Raw genomic sequence first — 25262 nt, 5'->3', positions numbered from 1 at the left:
AGAATCATAACTTTTTACAATTGTACTTCATCAGTGATAGAAATTCTGAATTGAATGCACGTTGCGAAATTTCTTCCAATGTTAAAAGGACAATCGTTTCCCAATTGCAACATCTTTTCCACGAAAATAATAATTTAGTGCGTCTGTTCAAAACAGCCATCGATTTGATGCCTACTGATACGCATAGAATTGTTATTTCCGCTGACAAAAAGCCTCCTGGCCAACATGTGCGTAGATACAATGCTCCAACTATCGACGAGGTGGCAATCGTTATGGTCGGTGATCAGTTTTTACCTCGAGATACTATTCTTCATAAGCGAAACGCTCAGTTGTTAAGAATTGCTGAAACTCATGCCCTACATGCCCTACAATATCCTATCATTTTTTGGGATGGAGCCGACGGCTATCACTTTAATATTAAATTGATGAAACCAAACAACTAACAAAGAAATGAATAAGAAATGCAGTGCAATGAATTCTTATTCTTATAGACTAATGATTCGGCAGGATGAAGAAAATTATATTTTAAAATACCGTCAATTGTTTCATCAATTCGTCGTTGATATGTATGCTAAAATTGAATCAGAACGTTTGCTATATATCCGCCTGAATCAGACCAAGCTCCGCTCTGAACAATATATTCATTTGCGAGATGCAGTTATAAATGACGGTAATACCAAAAACGTTTAAAATGTTTTATTAAAATGTTTATGTTTAAAATGTTTTAGTTTTTAACTTCAATATATTAAAATCTAGCTGTTGGGGTTGGCGCTTCGCGCCACCCCAACACTTAGTTGGTGGGGTACTTTGCAGCCCTCAAAGCCCCCCGGCGCGTAAGTCGTTACGCGCCATTGCAATTGTGTCCCTGTGTCCCACCTGTGAATATCTTACGAGTATACAACGCTGTTCCATTTGTCCGGGTCGTTATTTGTGTCCCGGTGTCCCAGTCTGTAATTTTTCTTTGAGTGTACCGGTCGTCATTTATATCCCCTGTGTTCCGGTGTCCCGGTCTTCATTTGTGTCCAGTTGTCCCAATCTGTAATTTCGTCAGTCGACAAACAACTTCATGACGGAATAATGCTTAATCCTCATAATGACGTCAGTCGACAAACATGACGTCAGTCGACACACAAACATTACGTCAGTCGACAGACAGACAAACAAACAACTTATATATATATATATATATATATATATATATATATATATATATATATATATATATATATATATATATATATATCTATATATATAAAAATAAGTTGTCTGTCTGTCTGTGGGTCTGTGGATCTGTGGATCAGGTGACGTCATGTTTCGGCTGACGTCATGAAATTAGTTGCCGTCATTTTTGTTATGACGATGCTTAGTATATTGTAAAACACATTAATTTGGTTAATAATATACCATTTAAAACACCAAAATGAACATGCTGGAGTAGTCACTCGGTGAGAGAGGGTGTCAGAACGGAGAATGAAGGTCCCAGGTTCAAATCCTGGTTAGGCTAAAAAAGGTAAAAATCTAAAAACTAAAAAAAAAAACTGAAAAAACTAAAAAAAGGCAAAAACTACAAAAAACTAAAAACTAATAAAAAAATAAAAAAGCCGAAAAACTAAAAAAACTAAAGAAACTAAAAAAAGGAAAAAACTTATAAAACTAAAAACTAAAAAAAACTAAAAAAAAAGGAAAAATGAAAAATAGAAGAGAAAAATAATACTAATAAAATTAAAAATAAAAATAAAAAAATAAAAAAGATAAAAAGCTAAAAAAAGGTAAAAACCAATAAAAACTAAAAAGAAAAAAAGGTAAAAAACTAAAAAAAAAATTCATCTAAAAAACTAAAAAAAACTAAAAAACGTAAAAACTAAAAGAACTAAAAAAGTAAAAAAAACTAAAAAAAGGAAAAAAACTGAAAAATAAGCGGGATATAAAACAGGGGGATATAAATGACGACCGGGACACCGGGACATAAGGAATATAAATGAATCAGAAAATACAACTCATGTTTCCAAATGACGTCGTTTGGAGCCCAAATTGAAAATCCAGATCAATTTATGTCTACTTTCAAAGTAAAAGGGCAAATTTATCATAGAGGAGGGTCTCTTCTACCATTCTCAGGCGAGAATCATAAATTTTTACAATTGTACTTCATCAGTGATAGAAATTCTGAATTGAATGCACGTTGCGAAATTTCTCCCAACATTGAAAGGACAATCGTTTCCCAATTACAACATCTTTTCCACGAAAATAATAATTTAGTGCGTCTGTTCAAAACAGCCATCGATTAGATGCCTACTTATACGCATAAAATTGTTATTTCCGCTGACAAAACGCCTCCTGGCCAACATGTGCGTAGATACAATGCTCCAACTATCGACGAAGTGGCCATCGTTATGGTCGGTGATCAGTTTTTACCTCGAGATATTATTCTCAGGGTTTCCACCACACGTGCTACAACTAAAAATAGGCCTACCAATAATACTTTTAAGAAATATAAACCCACAAAAGCATTGCTATGGCACTCGACCTGCCGTAAAAAAAACAATGGAAAACCTAATAGAGGCCACAATCTTGACAGGGCCTTTTGAGGGTGAGGCTGTTCTTATTCCTCGCATTCCCAAGATTCCAACGGATCTGATTTTTCAATTTAAAAGATTGCAATTCCCAATTCGATTAGCATTTGCAATCACCATTAACAAAGCTCAAGGTCAATCATTAGAAAAATGTGGTATAGATCTTAATACTGATTGTTTTTCCCATTGACAATTGTATGTTGCATGTTCGAGGGTCGGTAAACCTGACAGTCTATTTATATGCAGCGACAATTGGACAGCGAAGAATGTTGTATATTCGCAAGTTTTACGCAGTTAATTTGTATTTTATCTATCTATCTATCTATCTTTCTATATAAAAACGAGTTGTATGTATGCATGTTTGTTTGTTTGTAAAAAGAGCGTTTGCATATGATGTCATTATTAGTACATACGGCTTTGTATATGCAGAGACAATGGGAAAGCCAAGAATGTTGTATATTCGCAATTTTTACGTAGTTTAACTCCTGCAGACGAAATGAATGCTTGCCTAAAAAATTCTAATTTATAGGCACACGTAAAAATATTAAAATTAACTACAAATATGCGTGTCCGATTGCAAAACGATGACTCTGGTCAAACAGTAGACTCAATTTCAGGACGTATACAACTACCTGCTGATTTCTGTAATTTAGTGACGTCCAAAAATGAATTGATTGAAAAAGTATTTCCGAATATTCTAAAAAATTATAAAAATAATAAATGGCTAAGTGAAAGAGCGATTCTCGCACTCAAAAATATAGACGTCCACGAAATCAACAATATTGTTTTGAACAAGATTCGAGACCAGGCAGTCCTTTACAAGTCAGTCGACACAGTTTTGAAACCAAATGAAGCGGTTAATTATCCATCTGAATTTTTAAATTCCATAGATCCTTCAGGGTTTCCACCACACGTGCTACAACTAAAAATAGGCGTACCAATAATACTTTTAAGAAATATCAACCCACCAAAGCTTTGCAACGGCACGCGACTTGCCGTAAAAAAAAACAATGGAAAACCTAATAGAGGCGACAATCTTGACAGGGCCTTATGAGGGTGAGGCTGTTCTTATTCCTCGCATTCCCATGATTCCAACGGATCTGCTTTTTCAATTTAAAAGATTGCAATTCCCAATTCGATTAGTATTTGCAATCACCATTAACAAAGCTCAAGGTCAATCATTAGAAAAATGTGGTATAGATCTTAATCCTGATTGTTTTTCCCATGGACAATTGTACGTTGCATGTTTTAGGGTCGGTAAACCTGACAATGTATTTATATGAAGCGACAATTGGACAGCGAAGAATGTTGTTTATTCGCAAGTTTTACGCAGTTAATTTGTATTGTATCTATCTATATAAAAACGAGTTATGTGGATGCATGTTTGTTTGTTTGTAAAAAGAGCGTTTGTATATGACGTCATTATTAGTACATACGGCTTTGCATATGCACAGACAATGGGAAAGCCAAGAATGTTGTTTATTCGCAATTTTTGCGTATTTTGAAACACATATGTAAATCTATCTATATTCACAGGTGGGACACAGGGACACAACTACAATGGCGCATAACTAATATGGCGCGTAACGACTTACGCGCGCGGGGGGGGGGCTTGGGGGGGCGCGAAGCGCCCCACCAACTAGGTGTTGGGGTGACCCCAACAGCTAGTATATATATATATATATATATATATATATATATATATATATATATATATATATATATATATATATATATATATATATATATATATATATTTATTTATTTATTTTCTTTATTTCCCTCAAAAAATGAGGAGTACGCTACAATATAATATAAAGTAAAAAAACAACTGATAACACTTACAATCAAAACCTATCAAATACTGATCCAACAAAAGAAAAAAAAAAAAAAAAAACACACTTTCTAAATATATTAGCCTATAAATCATGAAGAGCCAGAACTGTTACTAAAAAACGGAAATAAATTGTGGCTTAAAAGGCTAATTTTCGCCCTATCTTCAAATGTTTTATATTTTTTCTTTATACAGACATTATATTTACTTATAATTTAAAATTAGAAACAAGACTAGACTTGGACCGGCTTAGAAGGATAATGTCATCAGCATATGCAATGTAAGACACATTTCGAGATAATGAAACAAACGAGCAGGAAAGAGAATTAAGGGCAGTAGCTAAACAAGAATTGAATATATAAGGAGAAATAATTCCTCCTTGTCTAATTCCTCTACCCACTTGAATTAATTTGGACTGAGATGAAGACGAACTCGGACAGATACGGATCTTTAAACCAGAATACCAAGAGCGAAGGACTCGTATGACAGCTAGGGGCAATCCAGCATGGATTAAAGTGAGCAGAGCAAATGCATGAGAAATGCTATCAAAGGCCCCTTTGATATCAATCAAGAGGGCGTATAGCGGTTGACCAGAGATTCTCGCTTCTTCAATAACTTTACTGAAAGATGCATGGACATGGTCACATCCCAAACCTCTCTTGAAACCAACTTGATTAGAACCAGTGTCAAGAATTTCAAGAAGATCCTTCAAACACAACTCAAACACTTTCCCAATCATAGAACCCCTAGTAATTGGCCCCCAGGAACTACAAGATGACAAGTCTTTTTTCCCGCTCTTAGGAATAGGCGTAACTATGCCAATATAGAATGACGATGCTACTAAACCAGTAGTAAGTAAAAGGTTGAAAAATGCCAGCAGAGTAACAAGAAAAGAAGAAGGAGCAAGTTTGAGGTGATTAGCAAATAAGCCATCATGATCCTTAGCCGACTGCGCCTTTAACGTTTTGATTGCTCCACGTAACATATCCTCAGAAATCCTGTAATCAGTTGAAAAATTCTTCAACCTTTCATCTAATTGCAACACAACACTGTTAGAATCGTACGAAATCGACAACTTAGAAAAATAATTTTCCCACTCTTTTAGCGATGGTGTGGAATTAGTATCAGGCATGTTAATCCGCCTATTGCCTCGGAGAACATTCAAAAGGAGATTCTTGTCCTTGTCGTTATCAATGTTTGAAGAAGCTTCTTCTATGACCAGGTTATTATGACGACGGAGCTCTGCTTGGAATTCAGCCTTTCTCTTTTTCATTAGCAAAAAAACTGAATGCGAGTCTCTTGGCTTACCGAGGGCCCGCCATTCCCAATACGCTTGTTTAGCCGCCTTATTAGAATTTACCAAAAAAGGACTGAGGCTCCAAAAAGGTTTCTGCGCGCCCAATCTTATCCTATTAGTAGGAAAAACTGCCGCAGCACCATACTTTAAGCAATGGATTAATTCAAAATAAAGACAATTAATAGTCAAAGAGGGATTACTATCCATTGAATCCAAACTATCAGGGATATAAACTTTATCAATTAAAGTCCCAACTCTTTCTTGGTAAAGCGGTCTAAAATTTGGATTCCAATCAACCCGATCAAAAAATTTAGGAAGCTTATTACCAGAAAAACGAACTGGGGAAGGACGAGAAGCCAAAGGGGGTATAAGGAACTGAAGCGGCATGTGGTCACTAACGGGGAAATCTTCGATTACAGTAACCACAGGCAAAGGATCACTTGGGTTAGAAGAAAAAACATGATCAATATTAGTTGTACTACCACTCCAATGAATATAAGTAAAATCCTGGGACTTCGGTAAAACAGAAAAATTTGGAAGACAAGAAGATAAAATTGTACCCCTTTCATTTGCTATATTTGGATCACAGTTAAAATCACCTAAAATATAAGTACGCAAATTTGAGTGTAAACTAGAGACAAAACGACTAAGATTAAAACAGCATTGAGTAAACGCATTAAAAGAAGTATCATCATGGTAATCAGTCGGAAAATAACAATAAATTAAAACTACATTTGAAAAACTACAAGCTAAAAAATTTGTATCAATTGCTAGAATAGCTGCATTAAGAGACTTGGGTATAATAGTAGCTAAACCACCGGAGGGACGTCCACCAGTTGGTGTAGCGGGAACAGCAAAAATGTCATGCTCAGTAGACAGACTAGAAAGCAGATTCAACGAATGATCAAGCAGGTGGTGTTCCTGAAGACATAATAACGATGATTTTTCATTCAAAAAACTATGAAGTACAGGTAATTTCCCTAACACACCATTTGAATTAAAGGACGTAATACAAAGTAATACATTCATTTACAAAATTTCTTTAAAATCGTACACCTAAAGCTGTAAACTGGATGATCATTTGAGCCACAACTGGCGCATTTAACTGGCGCTTGACATGGGGAGTCTTTAGTCGAAATGTGATTACCACTACATTGGGCACATTTGAAACATTCAGATTTACACTGATTTTGAACATGGTTAAAACTTTGACATTTAAAACAACGCCTAGGCTGAATACGATCACGTTCCACTCGGAAAATCTCATAACCGAATTTGATGCCATGTTTGATGTAAAAATGCAGGTATTCTTCTGTTTGAAAAATAATTCTTACAGTTTGCGATTTTCCTAGCCGGTTAAACTCGATTATACCCGGAAAGTCCAATGCGTAGGCACTAACATCAAAATCAATGTCCACACTCCTGATAATTCCAAAAAATCGCCGAGGCTTGGAAGTTATTATGCTTTCAGGAAAATTAACCTTTAGATCACAACTGAGCTTCGATGCATCTTGACATGGTACCGATACCATAACACTATCCTTAGTTGCTTTAACATAACGAATATTTGCACACCCTGTCTTATCAAATTCTTTCTTGCGGCAGACAGGATCCTTCAGTAGGAGAGTGGGTGGGTTTTTTATCACTATGGTTTCTAATGGGACAGTCTTTAGTGGGAGAGGCGGCCATTCATGGTGGGGTACAGTGGGGGGATTGAGATCAAGATCATTGCCAGGCGTTATTTTTTTCTCTAAATTAGATTCGATACGCTCAATAGAAGAAAGTGTTTTTTCAAGCTTTCGGGAGTAGTCATAAACAAGTTTATCAAGCCGGACGCTGATGTCAGGCTTTAATACTGGACATTCATTAAAGCTCCGTGGGACGATTACAGGCCATATGAACTGTTTCGAATCAAGTTCTATGATAACACGCATGATGTCCGAGGCAGTAGTCTTTTCAGCTGTTTTTCCTCTCCTTTATTGCAATCTACCAGCTTTACGACACAGACATGCGAGCAGCGTTTTTGCTACATTCAACTCTTCTAAACGATAGAAACCTGCCATTGCGTTACATATTTCATCAACACTTATTCCTGCTTTCAACGAATCAAAAGCGAAGAATAATATCGAATTAACTACGACATGCGGAATTCCTGTCTCTGACACAAAAGTCTTATCAAAATCGCATGCATTAACTGGCTGACTTGTGACGTCAGATATATTGTCACTTGCACTTATCTCAGTGGAAAGTTTATTTGGTCTTGAAATAGACTGGATTGACAGGTCCACGCTTCGACTGCATGAATTTTCAGCTAAAGAATTAGTATTAGCGGGAATGGATTTTTGACTGCTGATTATCGGGGATATACAGGGATTATTATTAGAGATGCAAGATTCATTTACTTCATCGTTATTTGAACAGATTAAGCAAATCCAATTTGGTTTTTCTTTACGCTCAATTGGGGAAATAACTGCACACTGTGGGTGAAACATCTCAAGACATTTTGTGCATTGCATGGTAATCCCCTTGCCACAAGATCGACCACAACCAGGACAAATAAATATTGACATTTCTCACTCCTTAGGTCTGGGCTTCAATAAGCAAGGTGAAAAAAAAATAAAATAAATAAAATCGCCTTTAGCGCTCCATTAAGCTTATAATGCAATAGAATCCTTTATGTAGGTCAGTAAGTATAGTAGGGATTATGCGTCACTATAATCCCTATTGCGAAATTTTGAGTTTCTTCACATAAAACTTACTGAATTAATAATGTCCATGCAATATCCATATATATATATATATATATATATATATATATATATATATATATATATATATATACTAGCTGTTTAGGTGGCGCTTCGTGGCCCCCCAAGTCCCCCCACGCGCGTAAGTCGTTTCGTGCCATATTAGTTACGCGCCATTGTAGTTGTGTCCCTGTGTCCCACCTGTGAATATAGATAAAAGAGAAAAGATCTCTCTTTTCGTTATAGATATATATATGTTTTTAACTACTTAAAACTTGCAAATATACAACATTCTTTGATGTCCCATTGTCTGTGCATATAAATAGAGTGTGGTTTACCGACTCCTGAACATGCAACATAAAATTGTCCATGGGAAAAACAATCCGTATTCAGATCTATACCTCAGTATTCTAATGATTGCCCTTGAGCTTTGCTGATGGTGATTGCTAATTGAACATTCCCTTTGTCCCGATCGTCATTTATATTCCCAGTATCCCGGTCGTCATTTGTGTCCTAGTGTCCCAGTCTGTAATTTCTCTTTGACCTTCCCGTTCGTCATTTATATTTTCTGTGTACCGGTCGTCATTTGTGTCCTGGTCTGTAATTTATCTTTGAGTGTACCGGTCGTCATTTATAATCCCTGTGTCCCGGCTTTTAGTTTACTTTTTATCCTTTATTTTTCAGTTTCTTCCCTTTTTTAGTTTTTATCTTTTTCAGTTTTTATTTTTTTTTATTAGTTTTTTTAAATTTTTAGTGTTTTTTTTGTAGTTTTTACCCTTTTTTTTAGGTTTTTTAGTTTTTTTTTCTTTTTTAGTTTTTAGTTTTTTACCTGTTTTTGTTTTTTTAGTTTTATAGCTTTTTTAGTTTTTTTAGTATTTTCTTTTTAGTTTTTTTGTAGTTTTTACCTTTTTTAGTTTTTTTTCTTCTTTTGCATTTATGTTAAAGCCAAGGTTCAAACCTGGAGCCTCTCGGACCTAGAACCTGAAACATAACGCTTTACCAACTCAGCTACTTCGGCTTGAATACATTCGTTTTGAACAGCCTCCTCGGGTGTTGCCATTGTAGGTTCTTCAGTCATTTTACAATAAGAAATTTATCTTTCAACGATCTTCTTACAATTAAAAATTTGTCGTTGAACGATATTCTTAAATACCCGTGTCCTGGTCGTCATTTATATTTCCTGTGTCCCGGTCGTCATTTGTGTCCCGGCATCCCAGTCTGTAATTTATCTTTGAGTGTCCCGATCGTCATTTACATTCCCTCCGTCCCTGTCGTCATTTGTGTCCCGGTCTGTAATTTCTCTTTGAGTGTTTTTTCTTTTTAGTTTTTTTTTTAGTTTTAACCTTTTTTCTTTTTTCAGTTTTCTTTTTCTTCTTTATTTTTTCACCGTCACTATGAAATACATATCGCCGAACCTTTGTTTTTTTAACTAAAATCTGGTAGGCATTGGTGACCTTATCCAAGTCAAAATTCAAACCCAATCATCATCGCTATCATTTTCAGTTTTGATATGTTTGACTTTCGCTGTCCAGGTGGATTTTCATCTAACTGCGCGGTTTTGCTTTCTTTAGCCGCAAGCCTGTTTTCTTGCAGTTCTTGTGATTCCTCGGCACGCATTCTTTTCATACTTTCTCTATCAGCTGCAAGTTTTTTGGCATAGACTCTTTGAGCAGCTTCCTCGGCTGTTGCCATTGTAGGTTCTTCAGTCATTTTACAATTAAACATTTTTCCGTCCACGATCTTCTTACAATTAAAAATTTGTCTTTGAACGACTTTCTTAAATACTTTTAATGACATCATCGTCATAAGAAACATGACGACAACTAACTTCATGATGACATGATGGCATAAAGTCACTCGACAGACCCACAGACATACAACTTATTTTTATATATATAGATATATAGACTGTCGAAACTTTGAGAAATATATATTTCAGTATATGCATATTGAACAGACAATTCACAGCCATTTTTTCAGTAAAGTGGAAGTTATACTTTCGTCTAGAAATCTATGGGGTTGGTCAAAGACATAATTTACACACTCTTCAACAACACTGAACAAAATGGGTATCCCAGAATTTTGATTAGACGTTTTTTGGAAGTGATGGGTGTGTTGGGGGCTGGTTGCCTTGTAATCAGTTTTGACAAGTAAAAAGAGCACTAGCCCTTTCTATTTCCAATCAAATAAGAGTTTTTTGAAGTTTTTACGAAAACAAATGGCAATCTCAAATTTCTCTCGGATACAAATCGGGAAAATACGAGGTTTGGAGGGGGGTTATCCACCCTCTGTTCATTCTGAATCTATAAAAGGCCACTAGAACTCCTGGTTACAAATCCAACAAGCCCCCTCTGGAGTTTATACGATCACCCGTTCCATATATCCCAAGAGCATAACATACAACCTTTGCCCTTAAGGCAGGGGGCATATGAGCAATCATATGAGCCCTTTCAAAGTTTCTACGACAAGAAATAGCTATCTCATAATTTCTTTCAAATGTATTTTGGGAAAATATGAGGTACGGGGGGGGGGGGGGAGTATCCACCCTTTTATTACTCTGAATCTTAAAAAGGGCACTAGTAATTATGTTTACCAGTCCAATGAGCCCCTCCAAAGTTCATACGATCACCCTTGCTATATATATATATATATATATATATATATATATATATATATATATATATATATATATATATATATATGCCCCACACCATAACTCATAAGCTTGTCATGAGGATTCTGGGATATATATATATATATATATATATATATATATATATATATATATATATATATATATATATATATATATATATATATATATATATATATATATATATATATATATATCTTATATACCCCACACCATAACTTACAACCTTACCATGAGGACTCTGGGATGGGGGGGGGGGACTCATCCGCAAAGACGTAATTTCCGGATCTTTCAACTACGTATAATAAAATGGCTATCTAAAAAATTTTATTGGATGTGTTCATTCTGAATCTATAAAAGGCCACTAGAACTCCTGGTTACAAATCCAACAAGCCCCCTCTGGAGTTTATACGATCACCCGTTCTATATATCCCAAGAGCATAACATACAACCTTTGCCCTTAAGGCAGGGGGCATATGAGCAATCATATGAGCCCTTTCAAAGTTTCTACGACAACAAATAGCTATCTCATAATTTCTTTCAAATGTATTTTGGGAAAATATGAGGTACGGGGGGGGGGGGAGTATCCACCCTTTTATTACTCTGAATCTTAAAAAGGGCACTAGTAATTCTGTTTACCAGTCCAATGAGCCCCCTCCAAAGTTCATACGATCACCCTTGCTATATATATATATATATATATATATATATATATATATATATATATATTATATATATATATATATACATATATACATATATATATATCATGAAAAGAGAAATCACCAATGCTACAGCACAAACACAAAAAAAAAAAAAAAAAAAAAAAAAAAAAAAAAAAAAAAAAAAAAAAAAGAGACAGAAGGAGAAAAGGAAGACTGTTTTCCTAAATTAGTGATTAATATAGACCAGCACTTGAATGAGGCCTTAACCCTACTCATCCATACAATCACATAGGTCAAACAGCATAGCCACACACAATCAACCATAAAGAATAATCCATGGACAGGCAGTCATGTCGTCAATAAGTATAAGTCGTCATTTACCAAACCATAGAAAAAATAATATAGACAAATAATTCAGAGGCAACACCCAACATAAGGGCTCATCAGGAGAATACACTGGCCTATATAGGGTTTCGCCACTCTAAATTCTCTACCCAGCACAGTGTTGTGGCTACCACAGAATATCCATGGCATCCCCGCGTCAGGTATCACCCCCAAAATACACGTCTATGAAAAAAACAGCAAATGTAAAACAACCAAGTAAAACCAAAACAAGCTTATCCTGTTAATATATCCCTCCCTTTAGCAACAATAGGTAAACTAAATATTATACATTTTACCAAATCACAAATATTAACACATTGCAAAAAACCTGAATGAACTAAACAATTATATAATTCATCTTTACCATGTGGCTAATTTTTTAAAAATTCCGCTCAAATAGAAACACAATTCAAAATAAATGGCGCTGTGACAACATTTCTCGAACCTCCGAAATTAGTCAAAAATTTCTTTAAGTATTTCTAGATAATTCTTTTGATATTTATTTAAAAGTTCGTTATAATGAAAACTAAATTTTTTTAAATTGCCAAGTTAATTTATTTGCAGAAAAACCTCTTGATATCAATTTTTGGCTTAAGATTTTACATCTATTTTTAAAATCAATATAATTACTACAAATCCTTGCATAACGAAGTAACTGTGAGAAAAACGCTGAATATGTGATATTTGAGTGTATATTACTTTCAGGGAATGGGAAACTAATCACTTCAAAATCAAAATCATCCGTTTTATTATAAATTTTAAAACTTAATTTATTATTATCACAAATATTAATATTTAAATCTAAGAAATGATCTTCATGACCAGCGCCATGACTAGGCTCAAGAATAAGCTCTGATGGATATATATTTTTAGAAATATCAATGAAATCCTTACAATTTAAGACCAAAATATCATCTAAATATCTTTTATTATTTGACAAAGCATGTTTTAAATTAATTGGATTATTCTTATCCATCATATATTTATATTCTAGTTGACTTAAAAACAAGTCAGCTATAAATGGGCTGGCATTCCCCCCCATGGGAATTCCCATAATTTGCTTGTACAAATCACCCCCAAATCTTATATAAGTATTGTATAAAACAAATTCCAATAACTCAAAAATCATATCCAAGCTGTAACATCTCAAGTTAACTGTAGTATTAAAGCAGTTTGTCCATATGGCTTTTTTATTATAACCGTCTATTTTTAAGAACCTTTTACTAGATAAGAGGAAAGATTTCTTTATAACAGTTTTTAAATTATCTAACACTAAATTGAGTGATAAATTAGTATACATTGTCGCAAAATCGAAAGACTCAATTCTTTTAGCTGAAACCATTGTTAAAGAATCTATCCCCTGCAGTGAATTATTAACACTCCAATATGGATTAAAATTCGAAAATTTTTTAATACCAGAACAATAGGTTTTAAGTTTATTTACAATTTCCTTTAAAATTAAAGAGAGGTCAGTAGCAGCAATGCGGGTTGGACATTTAGCTGCTCCAGCAATAAACCGTGGTTTAGGGGGATTCTTATGAAATTTTACAGTCCAATATAGGAAAGGGAACTTTTTATCATTGTCATTTATTTTAATATTAAAATTTTTAAAAAGTATTTCTTCAGTCTTTTCAATTAAATTCTCATCCTCTATATTTACCTTTTCATAAACATTAGTTGTGCCTAACTCCCTTTTTAAGATATCACAATACAGCTTCTGACAAATTATGGCAAAATTATTATTAGTTTTATCCACTGGCACAATTACAAATTATTTCTTTAGATTAGCAATTGCTTGTTTAATCTTCGCATTATAAAATAATGATTTAGTGTTACTATTTTTTAAGTTAGAATATATTTTATTTCTTACTCTACTAATAATTAAATTCTTCCAACTTTGAAAACTCTCTTTATTTTTATTCTCTTTCTTACACCACTTATCAATAAATAAATCAAAATCATTTTCCAAGCCATCAAGAACACTCGATGGTTTCAGATGATGAGAAAGACGGAAATTTGCCCCTTTATTCATTATAATTTGAAGATCATCTTGCTTTATTATTGACAAGTCCCCTGTTATAACATGTTTGTAAGTAGGATTTACAAATGGGCCAAGTTGCTTACAATTACAAACCGGTTTCCAATTTATATCGCTATCTAGTTTTTTTAGTATTAAATTATAATTAAAAATAATTTGCCCAATAGTTTTTGAAAATTTATAAGTTAAAACTGGACTATCATTATAATTTAAATTACTAGGAAGGGCCTGTTTCACATGCCGCTGATTTAAAATTTCTGGTAAATTAATATCTTCAATCTGCTTACAAGTAAAATTAATAGGTAAATATAATCTGTTATCCTTATTACTAATCTTATCGAACTTTTTCTTTTTTGAAATAAATTTCGTTTTAGATAGAATGCAAATTGTATCACATATTACTTTAAAATTATAATCAAGAGCTGTATTATTCTTCACAATCCAGAAAAGTTTGATTAAATTCCTCTTGGATAAATTATTTAGACACTTTATTACAGAAATCATACCCCTAGATTCAAGTAGCTGGCATAGATCTATAGAAAGCATATGTACATCTAATTCATTTTTTCTATTATTTTTCCTATGTCCTCTCGATCGTTTTTTACGTTTGGTAGGACAAGTAAAAGAAGGATGGTCCATAAAACCATCAATACATTTAACAACAACATGAGACATGTCACCATATTTTGCTACACGATCATTTAACCCAAAAGGATAAGCTGTACCAAGAGTATGGATCCAGAAATCCTCCTGTTTACGTAGTCTATTATTCTTCTCTTCTTTATTTAAATTTTCTAATTCTAAATTTTCTAAAATTGTGACAGTTATATCTGATATGGAACATATACCATTACTACAATGTTGAACTAGATAGTTATTAGTTTTTTCATTATTAACTGTTGTCTTGTGTCCAGAAAATCTTTTATATATATTATTAGTTGTTTCCCCCACATATTGTAGGCAGCATTTATTACATTCTAATAGGTAAATTACATTGGTTGTTCTACAATTAACATTACCACGTAACTTGCATGCAAAATTTTTATTATACAATGTACTTTTAACAGAAGTCCGTGGGACAAAATGATCTTGGCAAAGAAAACAACGACTCTTACACTTACTAACTTTCAAAAAATCGTTCCGAGTTCCGAGGCTAATATTTGTGTTTTGTTGCATAAAAAGTTATTGAAAATAAATCCAAAACAAACCAACATCCAAATCAAAATCCAACAATCAAAGTCCAGAAAACATGCCAAGGTCAATAGGTCAATAGGTCAATAAATACATAAGCAAAAAGATGAAAGAACATGAAATTTGCATAAGTGCCATCTCACCAATAATTAACAATATCAGGTTAAAAACCTGGACCAGGGTAAAGGTCTGTCGGGGAGAAAACTAAAAAAATTTTCTCCACCAGCACTGGATCCAACCTGGAATAATATCATGAAAAGAGAAATCACCAATGCTACAGCACAAACACAAAAAAAAAAAAAAAAAAAAAAAAAAAAAAAAAAAAAAAAAAAAAAAAAAAAAAAAAAAAAAGGAGACAGAAGGAGAAAAGGAAGACTGTTTTCCTAAATTAGTGATTAATATAGACCAGCACTTGAATAAGGCCTTAACCCTACTCATCCATACAATCACATAGGTCAAACAGCATAGCCACACACAATCAACCATAAAGAATAATCCATGGACAGGCAGTCATGTCGTCAATAAGTATAAGTCGTCATTTACCAAACCATAGAAAATATAATATAGACAAATAATTCAGAGGCAACACCCAACATAAGGGCTCATCAGGAGAATACACTGGCCTATATAGGGTTTCGCCACTCTAAATTCTCTACCCAGCACAGTGTTGTGGCTACCACAGAATATCCATGGCATCCCCGCGTCAGGTATCACCCCCAAAATACACGTCTATGAAAAAAACAGCAAATGTAAAACAACCAAGTAAAACGAAAACAAGCTTATCCTGTTAATATATCCCTCCCTTTAGCAACAATAGGTAAACTAAATATTATAAATTTTACCAAATCACAAATATTAACACATTGCAAAAAACCTGAATGAACTAAACAATTATATAATTCATCTTTACCATGTGGCTAATTTTTTAAAAATTCCGCTCAAATAGAAACACAATTCAAAATAAATGGCGCTGTGACAACATTTCTCGAACCTCCGAAATTAGTCAAAAATTTCTTTAAGTATTTCTAGATAATTCTTTTGATATTTATTTAAAAGTTCGTTATAATGAAAACTAAATTTTTAAAATTGCCAAGTTAATTTATTTGCAGAAAAACCTCTTGATATCAATTTTTGGCTTAAGATTTTACATCTATTTTTAAAATCAATATAATTACTACAAATCCTTGCATAACGAAGTAACTGTGAGAAAAACGCTGAATATGTGATATTTGAGTGTATATTACTTTCAGGGAATTGGAAACTAATCACTTCAAAATCAAAATCATCCGTTTTATTATACATTTTAAAACTTAATTTATTATTATCACAAATATTAATATTTAAATCTAAGAAATGATCTTCATGACCAGCGCCATGACTAGGCTCAAGAATAAGCTCTGATGGATATATATTTTTAGAAATATCAATGAAATCCTTTCAAGTTAAGACCAAAATATCATCTAAATATCTTTTATTATTTGACAAAGCATGTTTTAAATTAATTGGATTATTCTTATCCATCATATATTTATATTCTAGTTGACTTAAAAACAAGTCAGCTATAAATGGGCTGGCATTCCCCCCCATGGGAATTCCCATAATTTGCTTGTACAAATCACCCCCAAATCTTATATAAGTATTGTATAAAACAAATTCCAATAACTCAAAAATCATATCCAAGCTGTAACATCTCAAGTTAACTGTAGTATTAAAGCAGTTTGTCCATATGGCTTTTTTATTATAACTGTCTATTTTTAAGAACCTTTTACTAGATAAGAGGAAAGATTTCTTTATAACAGTTTTTAAATTATCTAACACTAAATTGAGTGATAAATTAGTATACATTGTCGCAAAATCGAAAGACTCAATTCTTTTAGCTGAAACCATTGTTAAAGAATCTATCACCTGCAGTGAATTATTAACACTCCAATATGGATTAAAATTCGAAAATTTTTTAATACCAGAACAATAGGTTTTAAGTTTATTTACAATTTCCTTTAAAATTAAAGAGAGGTCAGTAGCAGCAATGCGGGTTGGACATTTAGCTGCTCCAGCAATAAACCGTGGTTTAGGGGGATTCTTATGAAATTTTACAGTCCAATATAGGAAAGGGAACTTTTTATCATTGTCATTTATTTTAATATTAAAATTTTTAAAAAGTATTTCTTCAGTCTTTTCAATTAAATTCTCATCCTCTATATTTACCTTTTCATAAACATTAGTTGTGCCTAACTCCCTTTTTAAGATATCACAATACAGCTTCTGACAAATTATGGCAAAATTATTATTACCTTTATCCACTGGCACAATTACAAATTCATTCTTTAGATTAGCAATTGCTTGTTTAATCTTCGCATTATAAAATAATGATTTAGTGTTACTATTTTTTAAGTTAGAATATATTTTATTTCTTACTCTACTAATAATTAAATTCTTCCAACTTTGAAAACTCTCTTTATTTTTATTCTCTTTCTTACACCACTTATCAATAAATAAATCAAAATCATTTTCCAAGCCATCAAGAACACTCGATGGTTTCAGATGATGAGAAAGACGGAAATTTGCCCCTTTATTCATTATAATTTGAAGATCATCTTGCTTTATTATTGACAAGTCCCCTGTTATAACATGTTTGTAAGTAGGATTTACAAATGGGCCAAGTTGCTTACAATTACAAACCGGTTTCCAATTTATATCGCTATCTAGTTTTTTTAGTATTAAATTATAATTAAAAATAATTTGCCCAATAGTTTTTGAAAATTTATAAGTTAAAACTGGACTATCATTATAATTTAAATTACTAGGAAGGGCCTGTTTCACATGCCGCTGATTTAAAATTTCTGGTAAATTAATATCTTCAATCTGCTTACAAGTAAAATTAATAGGTAAATATAATCTGTTATCCTTATTACTAATCTTATCGAACTTTTTCTTTTTTGAAATAAATTTCGTTTTAGATAGAATGCAAATTGTATCACATATTACTTTAAAATTATAATCAAGAGCTGTATTATTCTTCACAATCCAGAAAAGTTTGATTAAATTCCTCTTGGATAAATTATTTAGACACTTTATTACAGAAATCATACCCCTAGATTCAAGTAGCTGGCATAGATCTATAGAAAGCATATGTACATCTAATTCATTTTTTCTATTATTTTTCCTATGTCCTCTCGATCGTTTTTTACGTTTGGTAGGACAAGTAAAAGAAGGATGGTCCATAAAACCATCAATACATTTAACAACAACATGAGACATGTCACCATATTTTGCTACACGATCATTTAACCCAAAAGGATAAGCTGTACCAAGAGTATGGATCCAGAAATCCTCCTGTTTACGTAGTCTATTATTCTTCTCTTCTTTATTTAAATTTTCCAATTCTAAATTTTCTAAAATTGTGACAGTTATATCTGATATGGAACATTTACCATTACTACAATGTTGAACTAGATAGTTATTAGTTTTTTCATTATTAACTGTTGTCTTGTGTCCAGAAAATCTTTTATATATATGATTAGTTGTTTCCCCCACATATTGTAGGCAGCATTTATTACATTCTAATAGGTAAATTACATTGGTTGTATATATATACAACCAATACATTGGTATATATATATATATATATATATATATATATATACATATATATATATATATATATATATATATATATATATATATATATATATATATATATATATATATATAATATATATATATATATGCCCCACACCATAACTCACAACCTTGCCATGAGGACTCTGGGATATATATATATATATATATATATATATATATATATATATATATATATATATATATATATATATTTATATATATATATATATATATATATATATATATATATATATATATATATATCTTATATGCCCCACACCATAACTTACAACCTTACCATGAGGACTCTGGGATGGGGGGGGGGACTCATCCGCAAAGACGTAATTTCCGGATCTTTCAACTACGTATAATAAAATGGCTATCTAAAAAAATTTATTGGATGTGTTTGGGAAAATGATGGGCGGTGGAGGAATATTACTCATCTTCCAGTCACATTCGACTATTCAAAAAAGCACAGGTCCTTCTAATTTCCAATCAAAGGAGCCCTCTTCGAAGATTCTACGACAACTCCTTCGACGAGAAGAGCCCGGGTTAAAACAAAATACCTTGTGTCCACATGGCTCTTTAATTAGGCAGCGTTAGTGCACTGCCAATGATTTTGTTTGAATTTTTTTTTTAGTTTCCTTTAGTATCGGATTGTTTTTCTTTGCAACTGAAAGTCTTTTATAAGCCAACCATCTAATATTTATAAATCCAAACCTGTAGAGGATCTTCTAAGACGTCGTTGCATATTGAACAGATGAAATTTGAGTCAACATCTCCAATAAATCTATCAATATTTATTCCCATCTCAATGCCGACTAGTTTCCTTCTTCCAATAAAAATAAATTACTATGTCTTGTTTGACCTAGATATTTTCGGTCAAACTGTATAGAGCCTGAATGTGTCTTGGTTGGACGATGTTTACTTCAGCCAAAATTTGGTTGCTGAAAAAGAAAAGTTGTTTTACACCGAGTTAACACAAAATATAGTCGCAAAACCATAAGGAAAAATTTGCTCCAGTATATTTTCCCAAGTAAGAACAGAGTTACCTCCCCTTAACGGCTTTAAAGGGACATGTTTTTTGCGCTATTCTGAAAAAATCAAAAAAAAAAATCAGGCATTCTAAAGCATGTTGTTAAACAGCAAGGACAATATAAAAGAAAAAAAAACAATATTATATATCTATGTAGAATAATTCAATGTCATAATTTTATTTTAATTCAAACCATAGATCATCGATTCCTTAAAAAAAATTTGTTGAAAGGAAAATTAGAGATTTGAAATTTGTTTGATCTATTTAAGCTATATTTATAATCAACAAATCAGTAGAATATTTTATTAATTAAATTTCTATCGATCTAAAACGAATGTATATAATAAGTATAGAGTTCTTACTGTTTCTTGCCGGCCAAGATATCAGCAAAGCTTTTGACTCTGGAATCCACCCGCAACTTTTACTAGCGGCTCTGCTTTGTGGTATCAACAGTTCTGTAATAGCTACCCTTCGAAACATGTATCAGAAATTAAATTAAAAGGTTAGGTCACTTTTTGGTAAAAGCTCTGATTTAATTGACAGGTCCATTCCCGTACATAAAGGTTCTCGACAAGGTGTTATAACCTCACTACCGGTATTTAATAACAGTGTTATCGATACCTAGAAGAAAGTTGAAATGAGCTTTATTTTTCGTGGGTTTGACCTATCGCTTTTGAATTATGCTGACGATATTCTCAATTTGAGTAGAACCTTGGATTTAATAGAGAAGACTTTTGTAAGGTTAAGTGAGGAGTATAACAACATTGGTCTAAAATTCAATCCGAGTATGAGTGACTGTATTAAGTTCAATTCTAAACGACAATTCTGATAGTACCACAATCACCTTGGGTGATTCTAATATTTAACTTTCGTCATCCCTAACTTATATGGGTTTACCCCTTGGTGACCTGTATTGGCTGACCTGTATAGTACGTGTGCAAGGCTACTTGAGCATTTCAGCACGAATTCTAGAACAGCTTATGGACTACTAGTTAATGCTAAAACACGTTACAGTAAGAATGTTTTGGCTAGACTCTATAACGCTTACACAATCCCTCATGTCCTAGCCCTAGATCCTTTATGGAAGCTATTTACCATGACTTATTTACGGCAATCCGTAAACTATATTACAACTTTGCAAAGTACCTTCTAAGTCTTCTTCTTTGGGCTCGTAACCGAAAGTTACGCAACTACATAGTATTACTAATTCAACTGTAGCTGTGGACCAACGACGTGCCGAATTTATTTCATCTCTAGACCGTAGCCACCCATATTATAGTGTGTTTATGTAGTATCGTTTATCATAGTCTGATTTTTTTTTCTCTTTGCTTTTTTTTCATTTACTCCATATGGGCACTTCTGTGCCATTTTGTATTGGTCAATAAAATTATTGATTGATTGAGAGCATTGATCAAAATAACTGAAAACTAAATCTATTGCTTAAACTATTATTAAATTGTCATTTCTTAAAAACTATACAAAATTCCGAGAAGTTTAGGCTATTGAGGCTATTTTTCAGTCAAATAAAAATGTGTAATTAAATCAAAAGTACTTAAGATCTATGAACAAAAATTTTTCCATAAATGTTTTTTGGAGGTCATGAATCTAATAGTTTTTCGGCGGAAATTTGTTAAAAACACTTCATGACTAGCAACCCAATTTAAACTATAGCAAAGACGCGATTTAAATTATAATATTTTAGGAGATTTTGGAGGCTATATGACTGGGGTGTTTAAATTTTAGAATGTATTTAAACTTTAAATAGTTAAAATTTAAAATATTTAATACTGAAGGACATATAAAATTTCTAATACCCTCCATGCTTTAGACTATAACATCTCCTAAAATGGTACAATTCAAATACCAACACTTCTTTAGCCACAAAAACCTCCTGTGGTTTTGTTTGTTTTTAGTTTAGTTCTATTTCTTTTTATCTTGTGCTGAGGACGCCTAGTCTACACATAGGCGAAATGTCCGTGTTGTTTCAGTTTTTTATCTTTTCTCTCTAATGACCGTAGCCTCGTTTGATGCTTTTTTGTCGAGTTTTATCTCTCTTTGTTGTTTTTCGTCATGTATTTAAACTTTAAATAGTTTGAATTTAAAATATTTAGAACTCAAGAATATTTAAAATTTTAATGGCCTTTGTGCTATAGCCTATAGTATCTCCTAAAATGGCATAATTTTCAATGACATAAAAAATTTTTTAATATCCTAGTGCTACAACCCTTAATATCTCCTAAGGTGGTAGAACTTAAATATAGGATTGCTCCTAAAATGGTGCAGTCCTAGTTCTATATCTTTTAACAATTATATGATTTAAATACACCCAGTGCTATCACGACTTCCATTTCATGACTTAGTGACTTCCATTTAATCTGGACTGATCAAATATACTACCTCCAGTTCCAAATACTTGAAAAATGTACAATTCCGATTTTTTGCCAAAAATGGCCGTTTTTTTGCAAGTTAATTTTTGTCATTGGAATCCCCATGGTTCAGCAACAAATTTCTATTCTAAGCATGTTAAAGACGAAAATTCTTTCTGTCTATTTATATCCAATTTTTGGAAACCCCCAAATCTAAACTTTAATTCCTTAGAAATGACTCTTTTAGTGAAATATTTACAGTTTCAAAGCCTTCAAATGAAAAATATTTTGGCCTTTTTGGACCCTTCGTCTAGACAAACTAAAACTTCTCTGTGTTGTAGTTATTTAGCTCCGGACATAGTGCCACAGTGCCACACTGTGCATTACTGAACATATTAGCTTATTCAAAATAAGTTTTAAGGATATCCTGGGGTTATGAATTATACTCATTTAGATTTTTAGACAATTTTTTTTATCCCTTTTTTAATTTTTGATTTTAATTTTTTCGTTTTCTTAATTTTTATCAAAGGTTAATTAAAAGGGTTAGGGTCAAAAGATTTCAGCAGTCTCTAATTAAGTACTTTGCTACCTTCCTTGGTTGGTTGTTTTTAATGGTGTTCATGATTTCAAATTTTATAAAATAAAGCTAGTCAATAATGAAAAAAAAGGTTAAAGTAAAACAAAGACATAAGATGAAGTAAAAAACAAAAACAAAATACTGGGGATATTTCATGCTTAGGATTTGCTCAGAACAAAATGTTCAAGCCAGTTATTTTTGGAAATTTGTGTGTCATTCTATTGGTCAAATCCCCCCTAGTCTAAATTCCTTTTTCATGTATTTGGGGACTATTGCCCTAAAAATATAAATAAGTTTCCATTTGAAAACAAAATGTTTTTGGCCGAAAAAGAATTTAATTCCACATAACATGTTAGAAAATCTTCATCATAAGTTGGAACTACTGCAGATATATTTTTCTATATACCATACTTCCACTAGTCCCATTAATCTTGTAAATTTGTACAATCTCTCTCTAGTCTTGGCTGCAGTCCCAGGAAAGCCAGTCCCAGTCCATGGACCTTGGAAATATTTATCAATTTCTCGCCTCTCGTCTCTCAGAACTAATTCTGTATGTATATGAAAGCTAAATGAAACCTGGGATGTTGTGGCAGCAAAATCCACCCTCTGAGGCTTATCTCTCCCTCCGTAACAACAGAATAAATAGAAAACTTCGTTTTAGAGGTTTAAAGAGTCTTAGTCCTTTTTTATATGTCGAAATTTCTTTGAGCCCAACCAGCAGGATGGGAGGATATTTCTTTTTGCTCCTGTGACAAATTTAGTCTCATTCAATGAGTACACCCTCTCCCATTTCATATTAATGGAGCCATCTTTTGGAGGCAATGTTAGCAAGGCAGTACGGGTCAAGAAAATACCTTTTGAAGTATAATACAGTTACGTTTATGAAAACTTAAATCCATCCCTCCTGTTCAAAAATCAAGTGAGTATACTTGCTCCTACCTTGACTAGTGAAATAAATATAAATGTTGCTGATCGCGCTACAGGAGGATACAAATCCTAAAAAAGTAATGTTTCTACGAGGAATTGCATTAAAAAAATAATAAGTATAGATAACAATAGGCCTACGATTTATTACAAAGTGTTCTCAGCCAAGATTACATATTGATGTTACGAAGATAACAGGTACCAGGCCAACATGTACTTATCATTTGCTTGAATTTGTCAAGAAAATTGGATAGAAAGTACATGTCAGCGATTATTTCTGTTATGAACACATTTTTCTATCATGTTTTATTCTTTGATCGTATTTAAATTAATATTTCAAGATAATAAAAAACATAATAACACAAAATAAAAAAAAAAATTCATTTCAAAGTGAAATTATGAATATGACACAACCCTTTCTTTTCTCTCTCTTCCAATTCTTGAAAAGGACAATTTAGCCACCAGTTTTACACAAAAACTGAGATATATATTCTCTTTTCAAGTAGACTCTTAAGTTTTGAATTCTTTTAATTTTGTTTCTTGTTACATTCTGTTTTGTCTTTTTATTTCAGCATATTTCGGTATATTTGAATAAGATTAAACTAATTTCACTTTTCGAGTATATACCATTATGTACATAAGTATTGTGTCTTGTTCCAAGGGGAAACGTTTTGCTGGACTATTTTTGTCATTAATAAGGCAAAATCAGGTTCGGTGAAAACAATGTCGCAGTCTTCCTGAAGCCTTGTCTTCATTGTGCCTATTTCAAGCAAAGTCCACCAAATAAAACAGCTTCTTGATCTTTTGAAAACAGACTGGTTTGATAAAAAAACACTTCAAATGCCCCTAATTTGTCTTTTTGAACCCTAAAAAGCATCAATCGAGATTGGGACTGCCTGAAAAGTAAAAAAGCACGAACGACTTAGTAAGAAGCAGGAAAAAACTATAATGAAGATACGGCCTAAGCTAATTATCTTAAAAATGATTTATAATCCGTTATCTTACCCAATAACAATATAAATTAGAAGCTTTGTTTCAGAACATTCAACTGAATCAGCTCAAATGCAACTTTCAGCAAAAAACTGCGGAAAAGATAAGAGAGGAATACAAATGCTCTCTTGATCGTTTAGACTTTAAAGTGTTGTCATTCTGAAACTATTTGCTGATAAGATCTGGTGACGATACTAATAAAAGAAAATTAGAGAATTATTAGGGTTTGGTTTCTGGCGTGACGATTTTGATGAAAAGATGTTACCTCAACTTATAGTGTAATGTCTGGCGATTTTGTTAGAAATATGTAATTACCAAGAAAATTGTGCAGCTGATATAATCAGTCTTAAGGTTATCAAAAAGTTTGTG

General features: G+C 32.6%; 1 long non-coding RNA gene across 1 annotated transcript in view; it reads right to left on the bottom strand.

The window, feature by feature from the left end:
* The window catches only part of LOC136024629 (uncharacterized), a 38101-nt gene extending 13118 nt beyond the window's left edge, over positions 1-24983 (bottom strand). The window contains exons 1-2 of the long non-coding RNA XR_010616863.1: positions 24909-24983; positions 19721-19947 (exon numbers count right to left, since the gene is read on the bottom strand). This is a non-coding gene — a long non-coding RNA (uncharacterized LOC136024629). The remainder of the gene's footprint in view (positions 1-19720; positions 19948-24908) is intronic.
* Positions 24984-25262: the final 279 nt, after the last annotated feature.

The sequence above is a fragment of the Artemia franciscana genome, chromosome 3, assembly GCF_032884065.1.
Source record: "Artemia franciscana chromosome 3, ASM3288406v1, whole genome shotgun sequence".
Classification (NCBI taxonomy): Eukaryota; Metazoa; Arthropoda; class Branchiopoda; order Anostraca; family Artemiidae; genus Artemia; species Artemia franciscana.
The sequence above is the reverse complement of the archived record's forward strand: the minus strand, read 5'-3'. Positions and strand labels throughout refer to the sequence as shown.